The following is a 14,118-nucleotide window of genomic DNA, read 5'->3' as shown; positions in this document are numbered from 1 at the left end:
TAACTAACTCAAGGTTTCCCTCAGGGATCCTGCTCCGGCCCACTGTATTGGAATATACTTAACATAGCTCAAGTGGCCAAATAACGTGCGGTTCCAGGCCTATGCGGATGACATTATCGTATTGGTCTCGGGCCCCACGGTGGAGGGAGTTGGTAAAAACGCCTCCAGCGTCTTGGCTAACTGAGAACGGCCTTAAATTAGCCACCAACAAAACAAACTTTCTATGGGTCTCCCCTAAAGGGAAACGTCCGCCACAAATTCGTTCGTCAAACAACTTCATCAAGAGAGTCCACAAAATTAAAATTCTGGGCATCCATTTTAACGACAAATTGGACTGAAAAGACCATGTCACAGAGCTGAACACAAGATCCAATCAGCTACTCACGAGGCTTCGCTGCATAGCAGGCAGGAATTGGGGAATCGACACTAGGAGAAATGCGCAGGACTCTTTACATCACTGTCGCACAACGTATTCTGGTGTATGGAGCTGTCATATGGGGAGCCAATGCTACCGTATCAATACAGAAGCGCGTTAACTCAATTCAGAGAGGATATCTGCTATCTATCTATCTAAGGCCTACTCAACTACGCCCACAAATGCACTCCAAGTCATACTGGGATTGCCTCCACTCAGTCTCTTGGTAGAACGTGAAGCTAAATTCAGCCTCCTTACCCGTCTCAAAACTCCTGTTACGCTGGGAAACGGCGAGACACTTTCCTACGCCCAGATGGAAAGGAAAATGACAGGATGGTCCCAGCATCCTTCACAAGCCGTGGAGAAATGCCGCATTCACCTAACAGGAGAAATGCACCCACAGACTAAATATAAGATCTACACTGATGGCTCCAAGACTGAGCATGGAGTGGCTTCGGCCATGGTTACCATTCAGGATGACTTGGAGATAAGTAACTGGAGCAATAAACTCAACGATCTAAATACGGTATTCCAGGCAGAGTTGTTTGCGCTGCTCACAGCTACTCAACAGGCAAGCGCCAGCAAGAAAGAAACACATTCTTTCTGATTCACTTTCTTCGTTACCTGCGGTTCTAGATCCCCTATCACGCCATACGATGGCTAGAGAAAGATTAGAGACCTATTTCTGCCAAATAGACATATCTCGTGGATCAAAGCGCATAGTGGAAATACTGGGAATACTACCGAAGCAGCTGATCGGTTAGCCAAAAGAGCGACCGAAAGACCAGGAACAGATTTCTCTATCCTTCTTCCGAAGTCATGGGCGATGAAGAAGTTGCGAAATGATCTGTTACAGAAACGGCAATCACGATGGTCAAATGACACGAAAACAGGTTGCAAGATCTATGAAGTTCTTCCACAAGTTAAATGCTCTAGTTATGGCTGGTCTAGAGAGGCTATTTTGGTTTTTTTTTTTCAGAGCATGGGCCCTTCCCCTCCTATCTTCATCGTTTTCATAAGAGTAGGTTTTCAAGCATGTGTAAATGTGGAGAGGAGGGAATCGTCTTTCACTATGCTACAGCATGCGAGTATACCAAGGACTTTCATTTTGGCTCTACGCCGCCACAGAATTACACTACCTGGAAGCTACAAGTTACTGAGAAAACACTCCAGAATCGAAAGAATTAAGCGCCTTAATTAGATACACGATTTCAAACGAAGACAAAATCACAGTCACGAAACAATGCCAAAATACAAATGTTTCAGTTACCTCACAAGGTGATGACAACCCTTCATCAGACTATGATCCTCTGACATGAGATGAGATATTTTGGGGTTGTCTCACGGTGTCTTTGTGCGCCACTTCTGATAGACAATGAAGTTCCTTGATTCCCGTTGCTGTCAATGGACAACGTCGCCTGTCTTATATATATTACATGTACGAGTGTTTATATATTTGTATATATATAATGTGCCTATAGATATTCGCGGGCCCCCTTCGAGGACTGCTGGCGACGTGCGTATGCACCTGCCCATGTAACCCCAACTTTGTCTTGCCCGATGGTGGTCTTTCGGTGCTTAGTGCTCCGGATCGCTCTTCCACCATGGTCCAAACCCTCTGGGTGACCAGCTTATATCCCTATGGGGACAGAGCGGAGGGTCACGGTCGGTTTCGGGTCCTAGCGACGCGAGTCCGTCACTATGATCACTCGACCACCACAGCGGCAACCTTTCATTAATGCTGGAATTATCTCATCATTGGATACTGAAATTATTTCTTTCATTTATTGTTGTAAACCCCTATTTATGCCCAGTACAGAGAAATCACCCTGTACCAGTTTCGAGCGTGAAAATACAGTGTCACAAAATTAAAAAAATTTGTCATGTTGGACTTACGTGAAATGCGATTTTCTTGTGTCCTTTAGGCCGGTCGTCCACAGGAAGCGATAAAGCAGTCGCACGCAGTTGTCCGTATTCACAAGACTGATCCCAATGCACAGAAAGTAAGAGGACGTCATCCACTGCAAACGATCTTCAGCGACATCGGCAGACGAGCGAGGAATCGCGATGACTTCGCCTGGATTGGGAATATACGCGTCTTGTATTATCTGCGCATGCGCAGTATGTTCGTTTACTTTTCCCACGCCACGTCTCCCTCCTTACCCGCGTGAGCATGAAAACTCAAAATTTAATACTTGCCGTTGATGGTCAGTAATCGATTTAATATAATTACCTATTTTCTTTTTACAACAAGAACGCCGAGTTTGTTGCCAGGTGTCTCCCATTAAGTATGGACTAAATACATTTTCTCAAATTTTAGTTTTTAATATTTTCTCAAGATCAAGGAGTGCTATTTCCACAAATTCAATAGCGTGTGAGGCCAACACCATCTATGGCAGAAGGCTTCCGCGCGTAGCTCCTGACGTCACTGAAGGTGATCTCATTTACAGCCATTGGATATACTACAAAAAACGGTAAATGATGGCGCGTGCGTCGGCCTACTATACCCAATGGCTACATGACCTTCAGTTACGTCACTTCACCATCCACCGTCGCCACAGTGGTGGTCGGCTGAAGTTGGTTTTCTGCGGTCCCCAACTTCGAGCCGATCTCCCCGGCAAGAAGTCTCGCCGCAGAGAGCAACAGGCCTACAACGTTATAATTATTCATTTATCACACTTCACGCTCCACGAGTTGAAGAAACAACTCAGTTTAAAAAATTGACTGCAGATGGCAGCGCAACATATAACAAGCATTACACAGAAACAAACTTCACAGAAGGTTCACCCACATTCCTACATGTACCAATTCGTTAGAGGTTCCACAGAGGAATATGGACGAGGTGCATGTGTGGTTTAGTAGTAGCACTGAAGAATCAAACAACACTACACACACAATTAGATTTCCGGCAGAAAACCACCAATAGATTGTGATAGACCTCACTGTGCTCGGTTTGAAAGTTACGTCGCGGGGGGTCTTCTGCGGTAGATGATGTTGATAAAGGTCGCTTCCACTGGGACGACGTCAAACGCTATTTGTCGTTCTGACTTAATGTCGGCTGTTGCCGCTCGTGTAGCTTGCCGTCGCTTCCAGTGGACGACCGCCCTTTACTCCCCGACAAAAGCGATAACCGGCGACTTTGAATGTGTTTGGCAATTTTTTCTGGCGATCACGTATTTTAGATAATAAAATTTTCTTCGGGACGTAGCATTGTTTTGAGAGACGTTAAAAACATGTCGCAGCTGAAGTTACGCGAATATCAAAGACCATATTTTCTCAGACTAATATATGGTGGTAGTGTGACCATGCGTCCCGTATTTCTCGGGGCATTTCCGACTTGTTGACTCCACCAGCATGAATGCAGTTTGGAAAACTCACATTTGAACGAAGCTGAGAAAATCTACAAATTCACAAACATCGCCAATTTAATTGAAGAAGCCATTTATAGCCTATACACTATATCTTATACATCCAAAAAATATACAATACAATAAAAAACAAATTACATTCAGTAGCGTAACCAGTACATACCGGATCTGACGCGGTTGTAATCGGGCATCGCCTCGACGGGGCCGACGGACGCGACGGCGGGGCACCGGTCGTAGATGTACTTCGAACAGACGTCCTTCAGCTGATTCAGCGTCACCGACTCTATCTTGTCGACGGCCTCGGCCATCGGTACGCGGGCGTTAAAACAGTGGATCTCCCTGCCGACGTCGGCGAGAGACCGAGACCCGTCCTCCAGGCAGAAGGACATGTCGTTCCTAAGCCTGGCCTTCGCCCTCACCAGGTCGGCGTCGGTGACGGCGACGCAGAGCCTCATCCACTCGTCCTGGAGGTTGTAGACGAAGTCATCGAGCGACATCCCGTCCATCACGAAGTAGCAGCCCCACAGCCCGGTGTCCCTGTACAGCAGGTGGAAGGCGTCGAAGCTGTGGCACCCTTTGCCCTTGTAGACGTGCTCGACTAGCTTGTTGCTGGTGTTGGCGCTGCAGCCGGCGGTCTTGTCCCAGCTGCCGATGTGGGTCTTCGCCAGCATCAGAGGGTAGACGTCGGGGTTCGTGTAGCCGCAGGTGTCGACGGCGACGGCCGCGTGGGCGAACGGCATCCAGTCGTCGCGGTAGCGGACGTCGCTGCCGGTGAAGCGACACGTCTTGGCGGCAACGGCCGATCCGGATGACGCTACGTCGCCGCTGAGATGCTTCTCGGCCAAACGGACGACCTCGTCGTGCTTGACGTTCCCGGTGCCGACGAGCACCATCCTGGGCGCAGTGAAGTTGGCGTCGACGTACGACTTGATGTCGTCCGCAGTCATTTTCTCGACGTTCTCGCTGGGACCGAACACCGAGTTCTCCAACTGCGTGCCCTGGTAGGCCGTCAGGTGCAGATAGTCGAACGTCACCTGCCTCGGGTCGGTGGCGACGGCGTCCAGCTCGGACAATATGACCTTCCTCTGCTCCTCGACGTCCGAAGCGTCGATCCCGGGATTCCGGACGGCGTCGGCGAGAACGTCGACGCAAGTCGCGACGTCGCCAGGCAGACACTTGGCGTAGAAGACGGTCTCCTCGCGACCCGTGGAGGCGTGCAGCTCGGCGCCGAGCCGGGTGATCTCGGTCTCCAGATCGCGCCGGGACCGGTTCTTGGAGCCCCTGAAGACGAGGTGCTCGAAGAAGTTGGCGGCACCATTCAGGGAGCTCTGTTCGTAGCGGCTGCCGGCCTCGATCCAGAGCCCGACGTTGGCGATCGGCGAGTCCGAGAACTCGGTGGCGACCCTAAGGCCGTTCGGTAGCTCGGTGACGGTCGTCTCGGAGAGGTTCTTGACGGCCTCCATGTACTTGCTCGGCGACTGGTGGTACGACCGGACCGAGGCGCCGCCTAACTTCAACGCGTTCCTCCTCAAGCCCGAGAGCCTCGAGAACCGAACAGCAGCGGCCATTGCGTGCGTGTCGTATGGTCTAATGAAAAAATCCTGAAAAAAGAAGGTGGTAACAGTATTTTTCTTCAGTAAAAAATACAAAAATCAACAGATAGCCTCAGTTCAAAAACCCACCACTGGGTGGTAGGGCGCAACTTCGAATAGAAAAGGTGCCCTAGGCAGGTTAGGCATTATTGAGGGCAAGTGAATGACCAAAATAGTGACAGAGAATGTGCAAGAATGACCAAAATAGTGACCTAGAGCATTTACAAGCGGAGATATGGGGGGGGGGCAAAGGTGGATTCGACTGATCTAATGCATATATGTATAGATTAATTGACATCAACATCATCGTGCCCCTGAAACTCCCAAGTCTATCTCCGCCCATAGGTGGAGAGTAAACAAAAGAGTGACCTAAAAACTAACATAAATTGCTTGAATTTGAGGCCCAGCACAAATGATCATTTTTGCCCAAGTAGGTGGAGCAACAAGCTCACACACACACAAAGATGATTAGCAACAGTACAGACAACCAGATAACGAATCATGCTGAGGAAGAACATTCGATTGGATTTTAATTTGCTTTCGCCGCAAGGGCCAATATGGTCAAATTACGCCAAAACAAATGACTAACTTAAAAAATAAGATGACATTTTTTCTCGTGAATGCCAGAAAAATGAAAGTATGTATGATAAAAACAAAAAAACAATGATGTAGAATGTAAAAATGATAATTTGTCGTGAAAACCAATGGCTTTGATGAACTTAATAATGTGAGATGCATCGCAATGAACTGATGAAATGCCACTCGTGATGAACCACGAGCCGCTGGAGTCAGAGAAGATGGTTTTAGTATGACTTTGCATCTCTCAAAGACCAAATCCTCAGTAAAAATAGCATGAAGAAATCAGATGCTGACGCCCGCCTCGTATGCAAGTTCTCTGATCGGATACGATAATCCTGCATCACCAGAGTCCCCACTTGGCCAATAATGATGTAAGTTGGGGGGCCTACCAGAAAGTGTTACACTCCCTATTGATGCACTGCCATCTTTAAAGAGGTTGCACCAATCCTTCATCGGTGTAGGGTCCATATCTTAATCTCTGAGGGTCTCCAGAATCTTGCAGCTTATTTTCCACTCGGGAATCACCAAGCTTCACACACAAAAAAAATTAATGCAATAGCATTGTTCAAGTTTTTACTGCCATTCTATAAAAAAAACTGAAAAAGCGATAGCATTCACATACACTGTCTTACTCACCCAGATGCAGATCCCGGACGAAGTATCCGGAAGGGGCGAATTGCATAAATTCGGTGAATCATCCTGTATTTTATGGGACAGACAAACTTTCCCATATTATTTAGCTCTTAGGAGGGGGAATCATTCATTCCCCCCCCCCTCCCCGTCATCCATGCCTGAGCAAAGACAAATCTCAGCTGTGAACATGGCTCCCACATCCTGGGGCAGGGCCCCTAGATCAGACTTTCACAGGCCCCTTCATGAATTCATAGCGTGAAAAAAAAAAGAGAATAATCCCAGGCCCTCTCAGCCCCCCCACAATTGTGGGGACCATGGCTGTGAATGATGCAGAGGTAGGCACTCTTAAATTAGAATGGAGCAAAGGCAGACATCTTCAGCTGCAAATGAAGCAGAGGCAGGCATCTTCAGCTGCGAATATAGAAAAGGCAGACATCCTCAGCTACAAATGGAGTGGAGGCTGACTTCTCAGCTGTGAATGTGTAAAATATCGCCCATTAGGCTATACATTTGATTCATTGTCATGCCACACTAACTCCCTAGTGACTAACACTAGTGATTCCCGAGAGAGGATCTGGTTGTCATCGGATTCATGAATTATTTCATTCGTAATGATACATTATTTCACTATGTCATTACATATGTGATGAAAATATATATTTATTTAAATACTTTGTCTCACGGTTGGAAGACATCCGCGGACTTTCATCCAATCTTTTTTAATCATTATACACTAAATAATTAATGAATCCTATGACATAACCGGATCCTCCACCAGGGAATCACTAGGGAGGTTAGTGATGACATTACAATGAATTGAACGTATAACCAAAGGGGCGATATGTTGCATACTACGAGCGAAGGCAGACACCTTCAGTTCAGCTGCGGATGGAATGGAGACATACCTTCATATTCAAAACAAACAAAGGCAGACGGATCGAGCGTGATGTGTCAGAGAAGTGACTTATTTAGGTGCATCAGATCATCCGATATTTTACAGGACAAACAAATTTACCCCAATATTATTTGGGCTCTTGGAAGGGAATGATTACCTCCCTTCCCCGGTGGATCCAAGCTTGCACTCACTCGCATTCTCGGTGCTCCACACTCACGTAAATACCCTCCCCCATGTTTATTAGATACTCATGGGTGCCAATTCACAGGCTAGAAAAATCTGTAGTTTATCCTGTGATGACACATTCTGCATCAAAGAAAACATGTAAAACAAATAAAAGGACGGGGGGGGGGGGGCAGGGATTTTTTTTGAAATTGCAACGGTGACCATATAAAAATTCATTTTTCCGGGGCACATTAATTCCTGTACCAATTTTTTAGCAATAATTACCCACTTCGCTTACATCATATTTGATGATAATTACCGATTTTCCTCACATGAAATCCTAATTCCCCATATTTTTCCTGAGAAAACGGGGTCATCCTGAAATTGCAAGGACCGGAAGAGTATTTTCTTTAGGGATTTTCCATTCAAATAAAGCTCAATTTGAGGACTTTTAGGGATTTTTCTATGAACATAAGAAAAATCGGAAGAATCTGATTTCCAACCGGAAGATTTTAATAACGCTGAAAAATCTGAAGACTAACGGGTAAATTGATGCATTGGCACCTATGGACACTCTTTTAGACACTTACGTACTCACTCTCTCTAGGTTAATCTGTAGTTGCTCGCTGATCTTGTCCCTCGGTTTTTAGGTCATTCTTTTGTCCATTTACCCGCTTTCACAGGTGGCATGCACTTTAGATACAATTCAGGAAGTCGCATGCGACATCTTGGAAACATTTATTTTCTCTGTACTTGCCCGCTCCAATTGAATTACACTGTCTTCTTTGTCTGCTAGGGCTTTAAACTTGCTCAGTGAAGTAATATTAATGTGGGAGGTGTTATAAAAAAAATTGCATTTCCTTTCTGATTTAATCCAAATGTGGTTCAGTCACACCAAGTGAACAATAATAACAGCTTGTGGAACGGGGCCCTATATATATATATATATATATATATATATATATTACAATACATTTGTATTGAGTAAGCTGCAGCATTTCTTATTTTCTTAGTTATTTATATTTGGGGGTAAGGGGTCATGATAAAATAAACGTAAAATCACACATATGGTTATAGCTGTTGCAATTTGCCGCTGTGGTGGTCGAGTGGTCATAGTGACGGACTCGCATTGAGAGGATCCGGGTTCGAGCCCCACCGTCGCCACTGTGGTGGTCGGCTGAAGTTGGTTTTCTGTGGTTCCCAACTTCGAGGCGCAAATGCGAGCCGATCTCCCCATTAAAAAGTCTCGCCACAGAGAGCAACAGTACAAATATTCACTCACTTCACTTCTGAGATATAGATGGCAGCACTGAAAAATCATACACAACACTAGATACGCACTCAGACTGTTAAGTACACCCACTTACACTTCCGGCACAACTCACTAGGTAGTAAATTGCCTATGGCGATAGACCTGAGTTGTGCTCGGTTTGAAAAAAAAAAAAAAACTGTTGCAATTTTACTGTGTTCCCTATTATTTGCGTGCACGTATGTTAGCGTTTGGACTAAACGTTTTCTGCACTTTTGCATTGTCGAACTTTGCTCACAGTCGTGTTTCAGCCTCGATTTATCTCCCCCACTATTGACTCTGTTAAACTGCTTCTGTTGGACCAAGGTTTAGCTGCTTCAAATGCCACGTTGCATTGTAGTATCTGTGTACTGTTCATTGAAATTTGTGTGGATTCTTCCGATTTATAAAGTGGTTTAGGAATTATTATGGATGTGTATTAAAGCACATGATGGCATGCCGTAAGGATTTTTTTTTTCAGATAGCTCAATTGGATTATTGCTGTGCCTTTAGAGAAGGATGAAAAAAAAAACAGGCGAGCGGCAAAAAAAATTTTTTTTATTTCCCCTATGTTATGACTATGGTTGCAATCTGAGGTCCTGGTACCCATAAGGGTAGTTAAACAACATTTTCACACACCCCCCCCCCCTCCTCCCTGGAATGGGCCCCACAATATCAATATTGTACTTCAAGTCTGGCTGGACAGGGGTGGTGGAAGGGAGAAAAAAAAAGGCCCATATTCAAAAACATAAAATTTGACGCAATCAAGTTCGAAAAACCAACATAATGTTCTGTAGTTCTCTCAAACATGACGGTTTCCATGATAGACATGGATCAAGATCCGTAGAGCACTGCTGTGCTCAGGAGAAGCAGGTAGAAGATACCTGAGCGAAAGTGAAACTTGATTTAAATACAGAAGGGGGGAAATCATTACTGTGACAGTACAGGAGTAATACACAGTGCCGTCTTAACGCATGGGTCCACTAGGGCACAGCCCGGGGGCCTCACAAAAATGAGATCAGGTTGAAATTTTCTAGGATTTACCAGGTAAAGTCTGTAAAAAAACCACTTGGTCCAGGGACCCATGATACTCTTAAGACGGCCCTAGTAAAACAACACCATAACCAGCCATTCCTGTGCAAGAATTTGCATTTATGCTCCTTCTTGGGCCTGGAATGGTTCAGTTAGCTCCCTCCCGCTTCCAAGTAGACCCAATGCTGGTGCACCTACCTAGTTACGGCACTGCCCTTTCCCCCCATACATCAAGTTGAGGAATAACAGCAGCATGTTATTTTGATTATACGCGAACACAAAGGCCCGACTATGGCATGAGGGGAGACCTGAGAAAAGCCGGAATTATGGGGAGGATAGTGTCCCCCCCCCCCCCCCTCCAACTGGAATCAAAGATCTTTGGTTCTTAATCAATAAATGCATGTTGCTCGAATTTCTGGGGCCCCTGGGATAATATCGGGTCCGCCTCATACACTATCAAGAAAAAATTACCGAATATTCAATTAAATATGTACAAACACACACAGATTGTATTTTTTTCATAGATAAATACAAGAGGTGATGATCCCGTTCAAGTTTTTTTTTAATGTATCAAGCTAATTCAAACCAAAAACAACGAATTATTTTTAAAATGGATTATCTATAATTAAAAATTTATTATTATTATTAAGTTTATAATCAAATATATTATTACATAAACAAACAAATCATTACCGATATACGAAGAACTTTATGCCCGTCGGTATTGACCCTTTGAGATATGGCTCAAGTTTTTAGGTTTTGGGAAACCCACATGAGCGGTGCGGCGCAAAATATGCTATGATGTTGTCCTTGTGTATCGTCTGTCACTTTTTGATGTAAGATACGATTCAAGTCGTAAAGTTACGACTAAAACACGACATCAATACACGCAGTGACCATACGTCCCGTATTTTGGCTATTGGGGGGGGGGGGGGTTTTGTAGAGATATCTCGTTTGAACTAAAGTCACCATATGGTCCGTTTTTCCCGGGACAGTCCTGGTATTTCTTATTTTTCTGGTCGTCCCGACTTTTTGGCAAAAGTTTCCCGTTTTTTTAATTTTTTTTTACTTGAAGCCTACTTGAATTTTTTGAACCTTTATTGAGTCAAAGATTGAAATTATTTTTCAGCTCATAAATTGTATTATGACAATTATAACTAGGCTGACCATATTTCCTCGAGAGAAATACGGGACATCGGGATTCCAAATACGGGAAAATACGGGACATCGCCAATTATCGCCAAAAATGACGCCAAAACTGGGCAAAGTTGCCAAATATTGTTAAAATTACGGTAAAATCACAATGGCGGGAAATGAAGCGTTACTGCAAATTGCAGAGGATTAAAATGAATTTCACGAAAACAACGTTCACCAAGACAAATGTGGGAGGTAAATATTCTCATTTATAGTTATAATTATCATAATATAGTTTATTAGTTGAAAAATAATTTCAATCTTTGACTTCAATAAAAAATAAAAATTCAAGTAAGCGTTGTGTAAAATACGGGAAAAACCGGGACACTTTTGCGAAAAAGTCGGGACGACCAAAAATACAGAAAATACCGGGACTGTCCCGGGAAATACGGGACGTATGGTCACCCTAATTATAACTGTAAATAAGAATATTAATCTCCCACATATGTCTTGGTGAACGTTTTATGCTGTGGAATTCATTTTAACCCACTGCAATTTTCAGTGATGCGTCATTTCCCGCCATATTGTTTTCCCCGTAATTTCAGCAATATTTGGCAACTTTGTTCAGTTTTGGCAATAATTGGCAATGTCCCGTATTTGGAATCCTAATTCCCGTATTTCTTTCGAGGAAATATGGTCAGTTTATGTCTCGTATTTTTCGTAAAGATATATAGTCAGATTGCGAAAACGTGACCACGTGGCCCCGACCCTTTTTAGAATGCCTCAAAGCCTCTCTACGTAAATTTTAATTCTTAAGCCGAGTTTTCCTAGGAGCAGGTTTCTACAGAGTGCGCAGCGTAAAATCGCTGATTGGTAAAAAAAAAAACTTGCAATTTCCGATTTTTAACCAATCAGCGATTTCACGCTGCACGCACCGCAGAAAGCCTTTTCCTTGGATAATCCGGCTTTAGTAAAAAAAATCAAGGGTAGAATATACTTCATGATCTTTATAACCAAATACGAATAAGGGATTCCGATGGGGAAATATGGTCAGAGAAGAGAATCTTGTCGTCTGCGGCTTTCATCCATTGAAAAGAACTTATTTCTTCTCTAAACTTTCATCTGACTGATGTGATCAGTACTTAAGGGAGACACATTCCCGTATTTTCAATCATCCCCCTTTTTTAAATGTCCCGTTTTCTACAGTATTTTCAATACTGTCTCGCATCGAATTTATTGTATTAAAATTCCCATTTCGTTCCGTAGAATTCAGTTTAATCCTCCGATATTCGCGGTAGTGCTTCATTTCCCACGATTGACTTTCATCTGGCATAATTTTTGGCGATTTCTGTATTCTCTTGGACTTCGAATTGATTCCCCGTACATTACTCGAGCAAATAATATGGTCAGAAAAACCGTGTTTCCTTTCCATGAAAGCTTTCCCAGCAATTTCATCCGTGATTGGCGATTTTTTGAGGCATGCTTAACCCCGAAAATGCGAAGAAGGGGGGGGGGGCGGTGTATCTTTTAGAATGCATAAAATCGCTCACTGAAAAAAATGATAGCATATATAGATTTTTTTTTTTTTTCAACACAAGAGCAGCCTTTTAATGAAATGACTTCGTGACCATACATTTTTTTCCGCTATAGCAAAATACTGAAAAATAACGATCGACTTCCATTCACTCAAGCATCCGTCCTCTTATAATACATAAACATTCACACTCGGGCGCACACACACAAATATACAATCAAATCTATATAGTATATAAACAGTGACATCTAATAGTCTATCGTTATATGCAAAAAAAAAAAAAAACACAATGGATATACAGTGGCAACAGTAGAAGTGAGGCATAACGGATTCGACTGGCACAACACAAAAATTGGACTTCTAAAGAATGAGGGGAAAAAAAATCTATACATAAAATAACGTTGATTGAAAGAGCATGGAAAGAATCCACGTCAGCTGCAAGTCAGTAGTTTTCCCTATGGATCCTTTCACGTCCCAAATCCTCTTACCATGACTGACAGTAATTATAGCAAAACATCGCTCTGCTGAAGAATGTAGATATCTGCCGCAGAAGCGGAAATCAAAATTTCATCTGGACCACTGTGTCTAAAGCTAGCTCAGAATCCTCTCACCCCAAATAGGAAGAGTTGTTGAGCCGATTATGAAAGAATGTAGGCTTTTGAACTGGCTTAAGAGTTAACAAGACAGCGATCCGGAGGCAATTTTCATTTTCACATCTGCATGCCTAGACAGTAGTTGAGAAGATTCAGATGTCTGCTGCAGATATGGAAGTCTGAATTTCCTGTGGATCAAGGCCCCCATATGGAAGGTTCACCACGACAAGCATCACTTCGTAGATGATGGATGCAGGCTCAGACTGTCATCAAGGTATGAAGATTCAAGGTTGGCAAGGCAATGTGTGTGTGTGGCCTGGAGAAACACTTCAAATTCTATATCTGCATGCACAGACAATTTGAGAGGACCGTGATGTCCGTCACAGAAACAGACGTGGAAATCTTCCCGGGACCAACTCTTAAACCCAGAATTCTCTTGACCATAGATCATTGCAATGGTTATATAACACTGAGATGCAAGTGTCGAGGAGGGTGTACCGCTTCTTCCTTCTACAGAAAGAGTGCCTAGAATTTTTAGGACAGGTTGCCCTGGTAACTGTGGCAATTCGTATGATGCACAAGTAAAAATTTTTTTTAACTGTCCTTGGCTGAGGAAAAAGAAGTGGTGCACCATCAAAACAGCGCAATCTGGTGTTTTCAATCATTATCCTTCCAAATGCAGAACAATACTTCACTTCTTTTTTACCATACACAAGTGTAGAGATGTGAGGCGAAATATATACATTCTCGGAGAATGAGAATATTCTCCTGTATATAAAAATTGGAGAATAATAGAGAACATTTTTTTTTCTTTTAAACAATAAAAAAAATTACTAATTTTGTTTATATTATCAAATATAATTCAGTTTTCATTGCCTGAAACATTAAAA

General features: G+C 43.5%; 1 pseudogene across 1 annotated transcript; it reads right to left on the bottom strand.

Annotated features, from left to right (window-relative positions):
* Positions 1–3,822: 3,822 nt before the first annotated feature.
* On the bottom strand, positions 3,823–10,780 carry LOC149067871 (mitochondrial-processing peptidase subunit beta pseudogene; annotated as a pseudogene). Its single transcript, XR_016195288.1, has 2 exons — positions 10,661–10,780; positions 3,823–5,384 (listed from the first exon to the last, which is right to left on the bottom strand). The product of XR_016195288.1 is annotated as a mitochondrial-processing peptidase subunit beta pseudogene (transcript).
* Positions 10,781–14,118: the final 3,338 nt, after the last annotated feature.

Source organism: Pholcus phalangioides, unplaced genomic scaffold (assembly GCF_987345545.1).
Source record: "Pholcus phalangioides strain wild (caught in Gottingen) unplaced genomic scaffold, Ppha-v1.0 ptg000028l_1, whole genome shotgun sequence".
Classification (NCBI taxonomy): domain Eukaryota; kingdom Metazoa; phylum Arthropoda; class Arachnida; order Araneae; family Pholcidae; genus Pholcus; species Pholcus phalangioides.
This window is presented reverse-complemented; position numbering and strand designations above follow the sequence as displayed.